Source organism: Trichosurus vulpecula, chromosome 6, assembly GCF_011100635.1.
Source record: "Trichosurus vulpecula isolate mTriVul1 chromosome 6, mTriVul1.pri, whole genome shotgun sequence".
Classification (NCBI taxonomy): domain Eukaryota; kingdom Metazoa; phylum Chordata; class Mammalia; order Diprotodontia; family Phalangeridae; genus Trichosurus; species Trichosurus vulpecula.
Genome location: NC_050578.1, coordinates 8509987 through 8528400, shown reverse-complemented (window position 1 = coordinate 8528400; position 18414 = coordinate 8509987). Strand labels below are relative to the sequence as shown.

Sequence of the window (18414 nt, the reverse complement as noted above, 5' to 3'; positions counted from 1 at the left end):
TATGGTAAACTCCAGACTTTATTTCCTTTTAAATTGTATAGGGGATAGGGGAAGATTTGCCAAAATGCCAAGGAATACAGGGACGAGGAATAAAGGAATAAAGGTCGAGTTTGAACTAGGGGCCAAATCCAGCCCCATCTATTTTTGTACAGCTAGTAAGCTAAGTTTTACACTTTAAAATACAATTTTATTTAAATGCAACTTTATTTACAAGTGTACAACTTTATTTAAAAGTGTAGAAACCATTCTTAACTCTCAGACCACATAAAAACAATGAGCACACAGAATTTGCCAACTCTTGGCCTAGACTAAATGATCTACAAAGTCTCTTTAAGCCCTAACATTCTATTACTAGAAACAGAACAGGATGTTCAAAGGAAGAGAAATCACAAGAATAGTTAGAAATATTTAGGAAGGATTCAGAAAAGAGGCAGTATTTGAATTGAGTCTTAAAGATTTGGGCAAATGAATAAGAGTGCAAAGGTATTACAGGTTTAGATAGAAGCAAGAGGGTAGGAAATAAAACACAGATGAAGGACAGTCTTTTCAATTTCTCATTTTAAAAACTGTTTTTTCAGGAAGGGAACCGTCTCTAGACTGGGTTGGGAGCCCCCGCCTCTGTTGAAGCTGCGGTGTTGTCGTTTCTGTCGGGATGGCGGAGGTAGAAGAAACCCTAAAACGAATTCAGAGCCAGAGGGGAGTGCAAGGGATCATTGCTGCCAATTCAGAAGGCATTCCAATCAAAAGCACCATGGACAACTCCACCACCGTGCTGTACGCCAACTTGATGCACAGCTTTCATCTTGAAGGCTCGGGGCACTCACTGTGCGAGACATTGACCCCCAGAATGACCTCACATTCCTCCGCATTCGCTCGAAGAAAAATGAAATCATGGTTGCTCCAGATGAAGATTATTTCCTGATTGTGATCCAAAATCCAACAGAATAATTTGCCATATTCGAGGTGCCATATTTTTTTTCTTTAATAGTGTCCCTGAAAGAAAGCATTACTGTTGACTCCCTCTCAAAAAAAAAAAAAACTGTTTTCAGTGGGCTCACAAGTGTCCCATACCTTGCTCATCATACACATATCCAATTAACCACATGATCTCTCCTTACCACCATACATTGAGTGTGCTATGCACTTAAAGAAGGAAGAGCAAATAAACACTTGACATTCTGTAGGCATTCATTCTCCACCTACATCCACTTATTTGTAACTTTATAGCAACAAGCATTATTTCATTCAGGTAAACTGACTGCATTCCAAAATACCATTGGTTGTGAGTGAAGCTGTTAAAATTGCCCATGAAGCTTTTTGGGATAACATATCTTGGTTTTGCAACCACAAAGAAGGTTAGACACTAACATTTCTCTGTAAATCTTCACATGGGCCTGGAGTTTAATTCATATTTCTTTGACAGCCAGTTTCCCAAAGATGTATATGAGCCTTTTCAATTCACTTTTCATCTTCCTGAGTCATATAACTATGTGTAATGTGTTAGGTAGCAGATTTCAGTGATACCCTGACATATTCCCATGAAAAACCTAATGAATGAGGTTGGTTTCTCTGGTGGAGAAAGGTGTGTAGCCTCCATCTTTTTCAGACATACTAGTATAGACATGTTGATTCTACAAAATGATCCATATAGAAGCTCAATGGTAGAATCTTAGATATGGGTGGGACCTCAGAGAATATCTAGTCCAAAACCAGACCCAAATCAAAATCCTGTTTCAATTCCAAAAAATGGTCACCCAACTTCTATCATAAGACCTCCAGGGTAAAGAAACTCACTGCCTCCTAACATGGTCTATTCTACCTTTGGAAGGAATTCCACCTTTGTTAGGAAGTTTTTTCTTACACTGAACACAGATCTGGTTCAATAATTGGTACATTGTCTACAGCATTCTTCTTCTGCAGTGCTTGTCTTTAAAACAACTCCATGTGCTTAGAAATCACAAGCTGTGTTTCATCTCTCCTGGGTAGCTCTCCTATTTTGCAGCAGAATAATGAGAAATGAATATAATAAATGGGTTCTTTCCCTGTGACTAGTCAAATAAACAGAGCAAAGAAGAACACTGGAAGGTTCTTGTTTCCAGCTCCCTATTCTTTGGGCCATATTTCATTAAGATATCCTCAGTCATACAATACAACCTTATGCAGAAAAAAAGAGAATTTTATGAAAACACCCCCAGTGGATGGTTTCCTGTTGTGTCCTCCTACCCTGTCCTTTGTACAATCTCTGGAAACATTGGAACTTCACTGGAAATAAAAGGGAGCATTTTTAGAGTCCAGTACATACCGAGAAAAACAGGAATGAAAGGTTACAGAAGCAAAGAGGAATAAAAAATGAATAATGCCAAGTGTATACATATTAGTTTGCTTTTCTTTAGGGAGATAAACAGCTCTGAAGAAAGCCACAACTCTGAAGAGTGTTCTGCCATATAAGAAACCTCTGTAGTGGAGGCTGGAGGAGGAGGAGGGGGAAAATGGGGATAGAAGGGAGCACAGAAGAGAAAAACATAAATAAAGGAAGAATAAAATCAAAATTGCCCAAGGGAGGAAGAATGGCTGTTACCCAACATCCTCTCTTTCATGAGGCAGCTATACAAAGGAACTAGGGCTCTTATTTCATAGAAGACAGTAGCTTTTCTGTGAGAGATTTCCTGAATTTAACCCAAGCATTGAAAAACTTCAACAAATCTCTCTAACAGAAATATGATTTATTATATTTCATAAGATTATATTTGAGCAGCAAATTCTATACATACTGCTTAAACTCTATAGAGATGTAAACAACAAAAGCACATCTTAAACTAAAGAGCATGCCTTCACTTTAAAAAACAAACAAAATAGGTTGGTCCTTTATCTCAGTATATTTCATCAATTCAGTGCTAATGTTAGCCCCTTCATAAATCTTCATTCCCCCTGAAGCTGATGGTGAATATACAAGAAGACATAGGAGACAGGTGAAAGATGAATTGTGAAGGATGCTACTGAACGAATGAAGGATGGTTCTGGAGTGATATTTTATGCCAGCAAGCCCAAATTTTGATGTTTTATCTCTCCCTCTTAATGTTCTAATAATATCTACAATAGGGATTATCACAAACGTATATGCATATGTGCACTCACACGCACACACGCATGAGCACACATATGCACATGTGCATGTGTATGCACACGCGCGCGCGCACACACACACACACACACACACACACACAGCATTCATACCAGAGAGTAGTATAACAAAGTGTGGCTGCTCTTGGATGCTAGTCCTGATCACAGTGATACACAGATCATCACATTTGTGATCACACTTTGTCCCTCCCTTTATTTCATTGCAGTTGTTCCCAATTATCTCTAAGAACTAGGAAGTCTCTCTCACAGAGTCTCAGTCCCTTCCCATCATATAGGGCTTCCTCCAGCTCCTTCTGCACACAATTAAGAATGCTTTAAACCAAGACTTCTTGCCCTTTTCTGTATCATAGATCCCGTTGGAAATCTGGCAAAACCTATGGAACCCTTCTCAGAATACTGTTTTTAAATGCATAAAACAGAATGTGTAGGATTATAAAGCAAAGCAATTATATTGAAATAAAGATGTAACATTTTTTTCCCATCCAAGTGCACAGATGTCCACACTAAGAATCCCAGGCTTTGGATGCTGATTCTAGCAGCAGGTTTTCACATACCCTTTCATCTTCTGGACCTTTCCTCCAACAAGCATAGCAACCAGAGTGTGTTATTCATGATCCAGCCCCATGCACCCAGAACTAAGCTTAAGTCCTCATTAATCAAACCTTTGGGATGCCCAAGGGTACCCAGTTAAAAGTTTATTCTGTTGTAATGAAAGACAAGCTTTTGATGCAAGCCAGAAATGATCATTTCTGATATGGACCCAGAAGTAAAGAGTTTGTCTTTGTCAGTTTCTTACCTCTTGCCACACTTCCTTAGTTTCCCCCTCTCTTCTCACCCTTACTTTAATTAGAAATTCCTTACTTGTAAAAGCTCCAAGAATGGTCATTGTCCTAATTTTTTATCCAATTCAACAAGCATTTCTTGACCAGCTATAGCCCATAGCCCAGCTCCACCTTCCCACACACAAGCAAATGCCTCTGGGCTCACACAGACTCAGTTCATACCTGAAGACTGATCCCCAGAAGGGCCATTATTTTTCTTTGGCTTTTTGCCTCTATGTTGAGTTTCTCCAGGAAAATCTCTAAATATAACTTAGTTTTGGCTCATATCTAGGTTTTCCCAAAAGTTGATAAGGGTCTAAGCTCAGAGGCACTCAAGGTAGTAATGCACTGGGGTAGGACAACCTTTTCACCCCATAGAAAATACAGAAAGTGTGAAGGACTCAGAGGAGTCCACATTTAGAGAAACATATAAAGCACTCAATAGACCACTGGCTCCCCTCATCCTTTTGACGTTCTGGTGGATCTTTAGTCCTCTTATGGGTTCCTACACACTTTCTGCCACAATTGCACTGTCACTCTATGGTTTGGTTTCCCCTAGAAGACAAACACACTTTAAAGTTACTGAATAAGCAATCCCTTTCCTAATAAATTTATACTGTCCACATAACTCAGTAGCTTTTTCCTCTAAGGAGGATGCTATACAAGAACTCCGGAAACAGCTTTCTTATTTCTCAAGAAGCATAGATACAGAAGTAGGCAATTTCCTCCCCTTTGCAAAAGGCCTGATCCCCAAACTCTCAAACTTGGGAAACTGAAATCCTCCACAGGCAACCCCCAGTGTTGGGACTCTCCTCTCAGGCCAAGGGGGCATACTCATGTCTAATCTGGTCATGTGCTTCTAGAGGAAATTATTCTGTGCCCTAGCTGCTACCCTCTCATGTGTTGGAAAAGTCCACTCTTAAGGTCTTTCCTTTCTCAGACCACTTGAAAGCATATCCATCTCCCACAAACCCTCTGCAAATAGGCAACCATTTCTAGTTCTAGGGGAAAGAAAATGTGTCCATTTATGGGCACAAGTCCTTACCTTCCCAAAACACAGGTCAGTTTTGTTGCACGCTAATCTGTCTCCTGAATGAAGGAGGCAAAAAGGAAGTCCAAAAGAGAGAATGAGCTGGTCTTTCAGCTCACTTTTACAGACCACATTGAGGGATAGCTTCTCAGACAAGGGCCCATTTCCTTGAATCCCAGGCCATCAATCATCTAAGAGACAGCCCTAGTCACTGGGAACCAAATAGGAATTCTGTGTCTTCTCAGCAAAGAGCCACTCCAATCCATCTTCCATTCAGTCACTGAAATGATTTTCCTAAAGTATAGGTCCAATCATGTCACACACACACACACACACACACACACACACACACACACACACACACGCACCACCCTTCTTCACTCAATAAACTCCGGTGGCTTCCTTTTGCCTCCAGGAACAAATACAAAACCCTCTGTTTGATATTCAAAGCCTTTCATAACCTAGAGCCCTCCTAAATTTCCAGTCTTCTTACGCCTTACTCCCCAAAATGTACTCTTTGTCATAGTGACACTGGCCTTCTGGCTATTGAATAAACAAGACACTCTATCTCTTGACTCCAGGCATTTCCTCTAACTCTCCTCCATGTCTGGAACACTCACCCTCCTTTACTCCAAATAGTGACCACCCTGACTTCCTTTAAATTCTAATTACAATACCACCTTCTACAGGAAGCTTTCCCCAACTCCTCGTAATTCCAGTGCCTTCTCTTTATTTATCCTGCATATAGCATGCTTTGTATGTATGTGTTTGCCTGATGTCTCCCCATTAAACTGTAAGCGCCTTGAGTGTAGGAATTATCTTTTGCTCCTTTTTCTATGCCTAGTGCTTACCACAGTGCCTGGCACATAGTTATTGTTGTTTAGTCAGTTAAGTTGTGTCTGACTCTCCTTGAACCCATTTGGGGTTTTCTTTGCAAAGATACTGGAGTGTTTGACATTTCCTTCTGCAGGTCATTTTACAGATGAAGAAACCAGGGTAAACAAGGTTAAGTGACTTGCCCAGTGTTGCGCACCTAAAAGTATTTGAGGTCACATTTGAACCCAGGACTTCCTGACTCCAGGCCCAGCACTCTATCCACAATGCAACCTAGATATTGATTGAAAGTCTCATCAAATTGATATGAGACTCTCTTTCTCTCACCTACTCTATTTAAGGTACTGTGCTAGGCTCAGGGGATACAGATGCAAAACTAAAAGAAGAAAAAGTATCCAGAAGAAAGTAATCAGTAGTGACAAAAAGAAAGGTCAAGAAGGATGCTGATTAAGGAAAGACCATCAGACTTACCAATTAAGAGGTCACTGGTGATCTTTCAGAGAGTGATTTCAGGAGAGGGGTGGGTCATCAGTCAGACTAAAAGAGGTAGAGGAGGGAATAAGTGGTGGAAAAGTAGAATCGGTGAACATAGACTATTCTTTCCATTCGAATTTTAGCCAGGAAGGGGAGGAAAATTATAGGATGAGAGAGTAACAGACATGGGCAAAGTGACTCAAGGAGAAGGATGGCAGGGCTTAGGTGAGGTTTCTGTTATTTTTTAAGAATAGGTGAGACCTGAGCTTACTTATAAATATGAGTGAAGAAGAAGCCAGTTGATAGAGAGAGACTAATAATGTTGCGTCAATTTTGTTATTATTTAACTTTTGATGAAGTCCAAGATATCGTGCTTACCACGATCCTGGATGAAGGAGTCTGAGGCAGGCTAGGAAGACCTCAGCTTGGTTACAAGGTGTAACAACAGCGCTACTTGCAGCTGCTGTGGGGTGATAATCATTTAATATCAATTTAGTAACTTTAAATCAACCAGAAAAGGAGCCTGGACCTAACAGCTTCTTTGTTCTCTGAGTTTACTCAGAGAATACCTCTTACTATGTTAACAAGGACAGATGGGGCTGACTTAAGAGCATTCTTTCCTCTGTCTATGGCCACTAAGGATGAGACCCTTAACCTGAGACACTATCTTGAATAACATGACTTTTTCTTATCTGAATATTTTATGGACATATACTATGTTTTGGAATGTTAATGGTAAATTAAACACAGAGATCCTAGGCTGTAATTTCAATTGACATTTTGTCAACTCTCTTATCTTATTGTATTTACAACCTATTCAATTAAGAAAAGTCCCTTTCTTGTATCATGGTTAAATATACATGGAGATCATAAATTTGAGTAATACAGACATGCTGAGTTGTGACTGTTCTAAAAATGTATTTAACCCTTCTAATTCTTTTGTTCAGACAGTGAGATTTCATTTGGCTCCATACATGTATTTATGCTGCTAGCTTTAAGGGAATAAACAACATGAATTTACATATATATATATACATATCTGTGTGTGTGTATATACATATACATATATATATTTACATAGTCTGTTTGCCTCCTTTAACCAAACTTTCGGGTCAACAATTGGTATGAGACCAATAATACCAGCACACAGGAGGGCTGCTACAACAGATTCTTTGATCTGTTTTTCTAAAGGAAAGCAACTTTAAAGGTGTCAACAATCTTACTTTAATCAGGGGAAAAGTCAGCACCCTGAACTTCAGAGAAAATGCAAACAGAAATTACAAGCAGAAGTTATATAAACAGAGCAAATACAAATAGCAAAGACCAATGACAGGGCTTCCAATTGTCTGACCAAAAGCAATATGTACATAGTTACCAGAGAGAGAAGCACCAATATCTGGGTTTTTCAAAGCCGGGGGCTCCTTAACAGCTACCCAGAGTCTCATCTGGCTAAATCACACAAACACTCTTCCAATGAGTGCGCCCCAAAGCAAAATGCTAACCTCTGAGTATATATACACTTCTTCAAGGCTAGAGGGTATCACAAGCCTTGTGATCCAGGCTCATGTGACTCAGGTTCAAAGCAGGTCACATAGACCTATTAAGGGGCGGGGAAGATCTTCAAATTGTATTAACATTACACAAATCTCAACAGGTAGGTTTTGTACCTACCTTGCCACTACCTGGGGCCAGCACTTACATGTACAATAGAGACCTGTGGCGGTAAAATGGTTAATTGTAGACAGCTAGCTGTCTTTCCATTTAATTCAAATGAGAAAGTACACAAAAATTAATAGGACTGATGCCAGTTTTTTCTCCAAAATAATATGGCAACCAATCAATCATGAGCATTTATTAAGTGCCTACATTACATACACAGGCACTGTGCTAGGTGCAAATACAAAGAATTAAACCATTCCCACTCAATGAGTTTATGGTCTAATGGGGGAAGCAAGTTCCTAAATAAGTATATGGAAAATAATTACAAGGTGGTCAAATATAAGGTAGTTTGGGAAAGAGGGCACTAGTAGTTGAGAGGATCAGGAAATGCTTCATGTAGATAGTGGTGCTTGAGCTAAGATTCAAAGAAATAGAGGCAGAGTAAGGAGGAAGTGCTTTCAAGGAATGAGGAAAGGCCAAGGCAAAGATATGGAGACTGTGAATGGATTATTGTGAATAAAAAGAACAGAGAGAAGACCAATTTGACCAGATCACAGAGAGTGGGAGGATGAGTAATGGACTTTGAGGCAAGAATGAGAGGTGGGACCATGTTGTGAAGGGCTTTAAAAGCGAACGAGAGGAGTTAATATTTTATTCTAGCAGCAACAGAGAGACACTGCACATGATTGAATTGGGGAATGACATGATCGGATCTATGATTATCAGATCACTTAGGCAACTACAGGGAGAATGGACTAGAGTAGAGAGAGGCTTGAGACACAGAGACCAATTGGGAGGCTCTTACAATAATCTAGGCAAGAGGTAATGGGTGCCTAAACCAAGATGGTGTCTATGTCAGTGGCAAGAAAAGGTCCAATGCAAGAGATGTTGTAGAGGTATAAACACCATGATTTGGCAAGTTATTGCATATGCTAGGCAGGGGGTGGGGAGTGGAGTGAGGTAGCAAATTACAGAGTCCATAAGAGATCAAGTTTCTGGAGTTCTTCCCAGGATCATCTGGAATGCAGTTGGGGTCAGTCATTATACAGCTCTCACTTTTTGTGACTTGGATATTTAGGACTTGAGTAAAAGTTAGCAAAATTGGGGCAGCTAGGTGGCACAGTGAGTAGAGCACTGGCCCTGGAGTCAGGAGGACCTGAGTTTAAATCCAGCTTCAGACACTTGACACATTTACTAGCTGTGTGACCTTGGGCAAGTCACTTAACCTCAATTGCCCTGCCTTCCCCCCTGCAAAAAAAAAAAAAACTTAGCAAAATTGGCATCAAAAATCAGGTTGCTACTTGAAAGTGAGTGATAAGGAGATTGCTGAGGTTCTGTGAAGATTAAGTAAAAGTTCCAGGGCCTATATCAAACACTTAAAGTGGTGAAGGTTTCCTAGAAGGAAGAGTAGAAGAACACACCTTGACAGAGAAGCCACCGTTTTTATTTCAGAACATTTTGCTGTTCTTCATATACGAAGAAGAGGCAACTTATTGGCCGTCAGCTGGGCATATGCTTCTTTTCTAATTATATGTTTGTATGGTAGGGGCAGAATGGCATAAAGGGCTAGGCTTGGAGACTTGAGTTCAAATCCAGCCTCAGACACTCATTCAGACACTGTGGAACTTCATGCAAGTCACAGACACTATAGGTCCTATGTAGGGGTTGAATGCTTGGCAGTTAAGCTCAAGAAAGGACCTCATTGTCTGGTACCTTGTCTTGACAGGTGATCTTCAGAATCTTCCTAAGACAATTCAAATGTAAGTGACTCAATTTCCTGGCATGGTGTTGGTATGCTGTCTAGGGTTCACAGGCATAGAACAATGAGGTCAGGACAATTGGCTCTGGTAGGCAGCCTCATATTTCTTCTCTCCCACACTTTTCTTTGGAGCCTCCCAAACACTGAGCTAGCTCTGGAAATGTGTGCATCAACTTCATTATCAATGTACACATCACTGGAAAGTATACTGCCAAACAAGTGAATTTATCCACAGCATTCAAAATTTCTCCATTTGTTGTAACTGATGGTGTAGCACTGGCTGGTGGAAAATTTGCATTTCTCGGTGTTGTTAGGCCAAAATTAGCACAAGCAGCAGAGACTGACCCATACTTTGTTGCATCTCTGCTTCAGAGGTGGCACTGAATGCACAATCATCTGTGAACAAAATGCACATGACAACTCTTCTTCCACTTTTAATCTTGGTGTGCAGCCTTTTCAAGTTAAATAACTTACCATCAGTGTGATAGCTGACCTTGATGCCATTTTCATCCTGGTTGAAGATATCTGACAACATCACTGAAAACATCATGCTAAAAAGTGTGGGAGCAAGAACACAGTCCTGCTTCATTCCACTGATGACTGGGAAAGCTTCAGAGTATTTGTCCATTATCCAAAACCTGTTTAAGCGTGCCATCACGAAACTGGCATACAATACTAATGAACATCTCCAGCCAACCAAATTTTGCCATGATCTTTCACAAGCTCTCATGACTGACAGTATCGAAGGCCTTGGTCAGATTGACAAACATGTACAAACCTCTGTTCTGCTCCTGGCACTTCTCCTGGAGTTGTCAAGCAGCAAACACCAAGTCAGCTGTTCCTTGGCCCTTTCTAAAGCCACATTGGCTCTTGGGTAGATGACAATATTCCAGCTGAAGGATCAGTCTGTTAAGGAGGGTTCTAGCAAGAATCTTGCCACCCAGGAGTAAGAGACTCCCCCTGTGATTGTCACAGGGCAACCTATTTGCTTTTCCTTCATAGAGATGGACAATGGAGGCCTTGAACTCCTCGGGGATAACCACCTCTTGCCATATAAACTGGAAGACTTCAGTCATCTTTTTCATGCACAGTAGACCCACTGCCTTATAAATCTCAGCCAGAATAAGATCAGCACCAGGCACTTTGCCACACAAGAGGAGTCTAGTGGCATTCAAAACCTTTTCTTCAGTTGGAAGTTCAGCTAAAGAGGTATATGGTCAACGGCTTCAGAATTACTTGAAGGTTGAGGACACTATGGAAGTGTCTCAAGGATCACATCCTTATCACTGAGTTTGTATCTTGGTCTTCCCTGCCATCATAGTAGCTTTTATTGTCAAGTTCTTTTTCATTGTTTTCTCATTTTTCGCATATTTCTTAACTTTGAATGTTATGTTAAAGTTGGGTTCTTAACTTTGAATGTTATGTTAAAGTTGGGTTCTGCTCATCACAGGAGAAGGAGGCCCTATCCCAAGCTTAAGGCTTTTTCATAGTACTGTTTTCAGACCTAGCTCTGGGGATCTACAAGTTTTCTGTATTTCCAAAGTGGTGTGATCAGGGGAGAAGTGTGGTCACTGTCCTCCTGGTCTATGCTCTGGTCTACCAAGGAAGGGCCCCGGCACCCCTATAACCACAAAAACTAGGACTCCTCCTGGAACTAAAATTGTTATGGACAATAGAGTTGTCAATCAGCACCAATTGTACTCACTGCCAGCAAAAGGTCCCCTGTAATCTCTTATGGAACAGTTGCCCAACCCTCTTACTGTCTCTGAATTGAGAGCTCTGGAAGCTGCTATTGTAGCTACCCCAAGGCCCACTGCTAATGCTGGTGTCATGTGCACTATACTCTAGACCAGCCTCCACCCCAGTGTCACAGACCTCTCCTGCCAACCTCTTAAGTTTTCTTCCTTTTCAGGAAAAATTTTTCAGCCTGACATTTTCTTGGCTCTACCACTTCAAAATTTTATTTGAGGCATTACCTTAAAGTTGCTTGGAGAGGAATGTTGGGAGAATTCTGCTGAATTGCTGCTTCTAATCCACCATCCTGTCTCCATCCTGTCATGTTTCTTTGAAGATAAAATATAGATTGCACTCATAAGATTTGTCATTTTCATTTCAATAATGAATTGCTGGTCTCGAATTGGTGAGATTACTTTTGGGGATGTATTCAAGAGATCGTACAGAGTAGAAATCACAAAATCTCATGAACTGGTTATGCTGAACAAGTAGGAAAGCTTCAGGATGGCATCAAGGTTGTTTTAAATCTGGGCGCTTGGAAGAATGGTGGTGCTTCTGGACAGTAACAGGAAAGTTCAGAAGAGAGATGAGTTAGTAAGAAAACATAATGAGCTGTTTTGGACCTGTTAAGTTTGAGATGCCAATGAGACATATAATTGGAAATGTCCACTAGGATATCAAATTGCTGGCCTTCTCAGGGATGGGGAAGGAAAGGGAGAGAGAAAATACAGAACTCAAATTTTTTTTAAATCTTAATTTTTTTGTTTATAAGTAATTAAGAAAAAATAAAAATTAAATAGGAAGGAGGAAGAAAGGAAGGAAGGAAGGTCATTAGGTAGTCTTAGGCAAGAAAGGTTGGGAAGAAAAACTCATTTTGCTAGCAACTACAACTTCACTCTGCTGAGATCCATTGCTTTAGAATGTATGTGAATTCCCACTTCCTCCTTTTCCCTTCAAATTCAGTATCTAGTCACTCTGGCTTGAAATGGCATGGTCTCTTGACTTGGACCATTCCCCCTCTCCCAACTTTTTTTTCCCCAAGAAGGTAATTAAAGGAAGCCAAAGGGAAATCCACATTGTTACTATATCTTCCAGGGGGCAGAGATTCTTTTTTTTTTTCTCTTTAAGATGTTGTTGTTGTGTTTGTCCTGTTCTCAAAGAGGACCATGAACATTAGGGAGATGATGACATGACTTGTAGTCGACTCTGATTTGAGGGAGGGAGGGCTGTGCAAGGCCATCAGCCTCACTTTCTCCTCCAGAGCCATCTGGGTCCAGTGGCTAGATCATCAGGATGACTGGAGATGGTACAAGATGCAATGGGATACTCTGGCCCTTCTAGGCTAAGGTCTTTTTAACCGAGGTAACGCAAATTCAGTGAATAGGCCTCTTTAAGAAATGAGTCAAGGGATGATGGCCCCTTTAAAAAAAATCAAACTGGGAGGGGAAGGCCCTCCAGGTTGCTGGTCAAAAGAGAAACAGTACATTCACTCTGAGCCAGGAGGGACCAAAAAATAATCATTAAGTGGTGCTTGGGCAGGGACCTATTGTTGTCCAATCTATAAGCTCCGGAGTGAAATGGGAAGGAAGGAAGGAAGGAAGGAAGGAAGGAAGGAAGGAAGGAAGGAAGGAAGGAAGGAAGAAAGGAAGGAAGGAAGGAAGGAAAACATCTAGCTAGTAAACCCCAAGTTAACTGGGCAGCTTTCGTCCATCAAAATTTACCTTCCTTTGGAAAGGAAGGAGAAGGAGAAGGAGAAGGAGAAGGAGAAGGAGAAGGAGAAGGAGAAGGAGAAGGAGAAGGAGAAGGAGAAGGAGAAGGAGAAGCAGAAGGAGAAGGAGAAGGAGAAGAAGGAGAAGGAGAAGGAGAAGAAGAAGGAGAAGAAGAAGAAGAAGAAGAAGAAGAAGAAGAAGAAGAAGAAGAAGAAGAAGAAGAAGAAGAAGAAGAAGAAGAAGAAGAAGAAGAAGAAGAAGAATAGAAACAGAGAGAGGAGAGAGAGAGAGAGAGAGAGAGAGAGAGAGAGAGAGAGAGAGAGAGAGAATGAGCTAAGTTACAGAACTGGCTGGGTCCCTGTATTGGGAATCAAGATGGGCTCTTAGCACTTATTCAACCAAGTGCCCTTGAAGAGTTTAGCCTTTGTTTCCTTGATTAAATTAGGAGTCCTTGAGGACCTCCTTGCCTCAAGGGAAAGCCTAGTTTGCATGGGCTTGAGTGACATCAGAGGCTTTTAGACCACGTGGGTTTAAGTCACATTTTTGTGATGATTTTAGGTCACGTGGGTGAGTTGCATGTGTGACTCACCTTTGACCCTGAACAAGATATATAAACCCAGAGGTTGGCTTTCTCTTTTGGAGCTCTGAGCCACAGCAAGACTGGTGCATGACTCTAGGCAAGCTCTTGTTATGAGCTTCCCGGCTTTGAAGAAAACCCGGATGTTGATGCTTCTCCAGTAACTGTATATTGTGATTTTGTCAGACAGAAATCTGTTGATTTGTGTTTATTTGCTCTGTTTGTATTTGCTCTGAAGCTCAGGGTGCTGGCTTTTCCCCCTGAGCTGAGAGAATGATATTTGTATGTTGGATTAAAATGAGATTGTTAATCCCTTAACATTGCTTTCCTTAGTAAAGCAGATCCAAAGAACCTGGGCTTGCAGCGTTCTTGTTGTTGGGCTCGTGTTGGTTTTTCGCCCCAACAGCAGCTGCTAGCCGAATTGTTGAAACAGTCCCTATTCAGGCAGCTCAGACTACTCAAAGGTTGTGTTTGTCCTTCATTCAAGAAAGAAGGCATCCACTAGACACTACTCTCCCAAACCCATCGTTTCTACTTCTCAACATGGCACCAGTGACCACGGTCTCTACAATGGGTGCTTTCCCACCTGCACTACCCCCCCAAGAGAATTCTGAGAAATATGAAATAATACAGAATGAAATAATCAGAACCAGGAGAATGATATCCATGACAACAGCACTGCCAAGAAAAACAACCCCAAAAGGCTCTGATCAGTTTAATGACCAAGCATGTCTCAAGGGAACCCATGATGAAGCATGCTACCTACCTCTTGATAGAGAGGGGATAGATCCAAGACACAGTAAAAGATACACATTTTTGGTCATGGCTATTGTGACTGTTTTCTTGAATATACTCAAGCAGCCCATGTAAGTTCTGAGGAACCTTATCCAAACTCCCACTCTCATGGATGAGTCAGGTCTCCCAGACAAAGAGCAAAGCTAAAAATAATGAACTTTTGAAACCATTCTAAACATAGGCCACCAAATACTAATAACAACTTACTTTTCTGTAGAACTTCAAGGTTTTCAGACTGCTTCCCTCCCGACAATCTAAGGAAGCAGGAAGACATTGCAGAAGTTGTTATCTCTATTTTCCTGATGAAAGGGCTAAGGCTCACAAAGATTAAGTGACTGTGTGTAAACTCCCCAAACCAGTCTGGGTCAGAGCTGGGATTTGATCTTCTATCACCAAACCCAGCACTCTCTTTCTATGCCATTAAAACTATATAAACTGCTTCTGTTTACAAGTCAATGAACATCTTGAAGTGGGAGAAAGGATGTAAAATAATATATACTTCATTTTTATTGCCAAAGATGTGTTTGGGGTTGTTTTTTGTGCACTAATAACTTCACTAAAAATTCACACGTCATACTTAATTTTTTTTTAAAATTCCCTCTGTAAATAAGTCATAGAAGAAGAGTCACTGACTAATTTGTTTTCTTGTTAAAACTCAGCATTTCAGTCTTTTCATAAATAAACTGTCATGACAAATTATAGGATGTTTCTAAAACTGTAGGGAAGATCTGGAACATTTATTTTATAATAAATTGACTATATTTATTAGTCTTGATTTCCCCTCATTCAATATAAGAGCTTCACAAGTCCAAGCTAATGCATCTAATTCATCCTTGCATGAATTATTTGGCCAATTTCTGCCTATGACATCAAAAATAAATTGCACGGAAGGTCATGCACCATACCTGGTTTGCCATTCATTTGCACACACAAGAATGATTTACTGTGTGTAAGATTTGTTTCTGTGATGACACTGCTTGATTCTTACATAATGCGACCTCTGTATCTAAAGACCACATCAATATTCATTTATTTAATTAAGATGTCAGTTTTAGGTGGGTGGGGGGAAGCTGAGCCAAGATGGCAGCTGGAAAGCAGAGACTTGCTTAAGCTCTCCCCCAGGTCCCTCCAAACACCTGTAAAAAATGTCTCTGAACAAATTCTAGAGCTGCAGAACCCACTAAATAGCAGAGAGAATCAGGGCTCCAGCCCAAGAAAGCCTGGATGGTCGCTGGGAAGGGTCTATCATACAGAGCTGGGAGTAGAGCAGAGTACAGCCCAGCATGGGCCACAATCAGGACCAACCAGACTGGGAACCGGGCAGAACAGGCCCTAGTGTCCTGAATCAGTGAGCTGTGGCAGTTATCAGACTTCTTAACCCACAAACACCAAAGACAACAGAGAAGGTAAATGGGAAAAACTGCTGGATCAGGGTGAAAGAAGTGGGCAGTAGGCACGAGCCCAGGGGTCACGGAAGTGGTACAGCTCTGGGGCTGTGTCCAGGGTTCCAGCTGCGGTGGCTCCTGGCCCCAGGCTCACCCTGTGGAGGAACTAAGTGGAGGATCACAGCGGGAGTGCAGAGCCTGCTTGGATCTGGGTCGTGGTCCAGGTTGGCAGTTCTTGCAGGAGCAAGAATGCTGGTGGGGCAGATCTTGCTGTGTAGAAAAAGCTCTGAAAACAGCAACGCAGCCCCTAAAGCTTGGGACAAAGTACTCTATACTCTACAAGCGGTCATACCTTGACAAAAAGCTCAAGGGTCGAGTAGTTGGCTGGGAACATGAACAGGCAGGGAAAACAGACTCAGATTCAGACTCAGACTTTGGAATATGCTTTAGTGACAAAGAAGATCAAAACATGCAGCCAGAAGAAGTCAACAAAGTCAAAGAGCCTACATCAAAAGCCTCCAAGAAAAACATGAACTGGTCTCAGGCCATGGAAGAGCTCAAAAAGGATTTCAAAAAGCAAGTAAGAGAAATAGAGGAAAAATTGGGAAGAGAAATGAGAGTGATGTGAGAAAACCATGAAAAACAAGTCAATGACGTGCTAAAGGAGATCCAAAAAAATACTGAAAAATATACTGAAAAAAACAACACCTTAAAAATAGACTAACTCAAATGGCAAAAGAGCTCCAAAAAGCCAGTGAGGAGAAGAATGCCTTGAAAGGCAGAATTAGCCAAATGGAAAAGGAGGTCCAAAAGACCACTGAAGAAAATACTACCTTAAAAATTAGATTGGAGCAAGTGGAAGCTAGTCACTTTATGAGAAATCAAGATATTACAAAACAGAACCAAAGGAATGAAAAAATGGAAGAAAATGTGAACTATCTCATTGTAAAAACCACTGACCTGGAAAATAGATCCAGGAGAGATAATTTAAAAATTACTGGACTACTTGAAAGCCATGATCAAAAAACAGCCTAGATGTCGTCTTTCAAAAAATGATCAAGGAAAACTGCCCTGATATTCTAGATCCAAAGGGTAAAATAGAAATTGAAAGAATCCACTGATTGCCTTCTGAAAAAGATCCCAAAAAGAAAACTCCTAGGAATATTGTCACCAAATTCCAGAGCTCCCAGATCAAGGAGAAAATACTGCAAGCAGCCACAAAGGAACAATTAGAGTATTGTGGAAACACAATCAGGATAACACAAGATCCAGCAGCTTCTACATTAAGGGATCAAAGGGTTTGGAATATGAAATTCTGGAGGCCAATGGAACTATGATTAAAACCAAGAATCACCTACCAGCAAAACTGAGTATAATGCTCCAAGGCAAGATACAGACTTTCAATAAAACAGAGGACTTTCAAGCTTTCTCAGTGAAAAGACCAGAGCTGAATAGAAATTTTGACTTTCAAACACAAGAATCAAGAGAAGCATGAAAAGGTAAACAAGAAAGAGAAATCATAAGGGACTTACTAAAGTTGAACTGTTTTTGTTTACATTCCTTTTTTTCTTTTTTTTATTTAATATTTTTAGTTTTCAGCATTGATTTTCACAAGAGTTTGAATTAGAAATTTTCCCCCTATTTCTACTCTCCCCGCCTCTTCAAGACAGCATATATTCTGATTGCCTGGTTCCCCAGTCAGCCCTCTCTTCTGTCACCACATTCCCTGCCCCCCATCCCTTTTTCCCTTACTTTCTTGAAGGGCAAGATGGATTTATATGCCCCATAGCCTCTATGTCTTAATTCCATCTCCTTGTTCTGGGAGCTCTGGAATTTGGTGACAATATTCCTAGGAGTTTTCTTTTTGGGATCTTTTTCAGGAGGCAATCAGTGGATTCTTTCAATTTCTATTTTACCCTCTGGCTCTAGAATATCGGGGCAGTTCTCCTCGATCATTTCTTGAAAGATGATATCTAGGCTTTTTTTTCGATCATGGCTTTCAGACAGTCCAATAATTTTTAAATTATCTCTCCTGGATCTATTTTCCAGGTCAGTGGTTTTTACAATGAGATAGTTCACATTTTCTTCCATTTTTTCATTCCTTTGGTTCTGTTTTGTAATATCTTGATTTCTCATAAAGTGACTAGCTTCCACTTGCTCCAATCTAATTTTTAAGGTAGTATTTTCTTCAGTGGTCTTTTGGACCTCCTTTTCCATTTGGCTAATTCTGCCTTTCAAGGCATTCTTCTCCTCATTGGCTTTTTGGAGCTCTTTTGCCATTTGAGTTAGTCTATTTTTTAAGGTGCTATTTTGTTCAATATTTTTTTGGGTCTCCTTTGTCAAGTCATTGACTTGTTTTTCATGGTTTTCTCACATCATTCTCATTTCTCTTCCCAATTTTTCCTCTACTTCTCTTACTTGCTTTTTGAAATCCTTTTTGAGCTCTTCCATGGCTTGAGACCAGTTCATGTTTTTCTTGGAGGCTTTTGATGTAGG

General features: G+C 40.7%; 1 pseudogene; it reads left to right on the top strand.

Moving 5' to 3' along the window:
* Positions 1–614: 614 nt before the first annotated feature.
* LOC118854487 lies at positions 615–1020 on the top strand (annotated as a pseudogene).
* The last annotated feature ends 17394 nt before the right edge of the window (positions 1021–18414 follow it).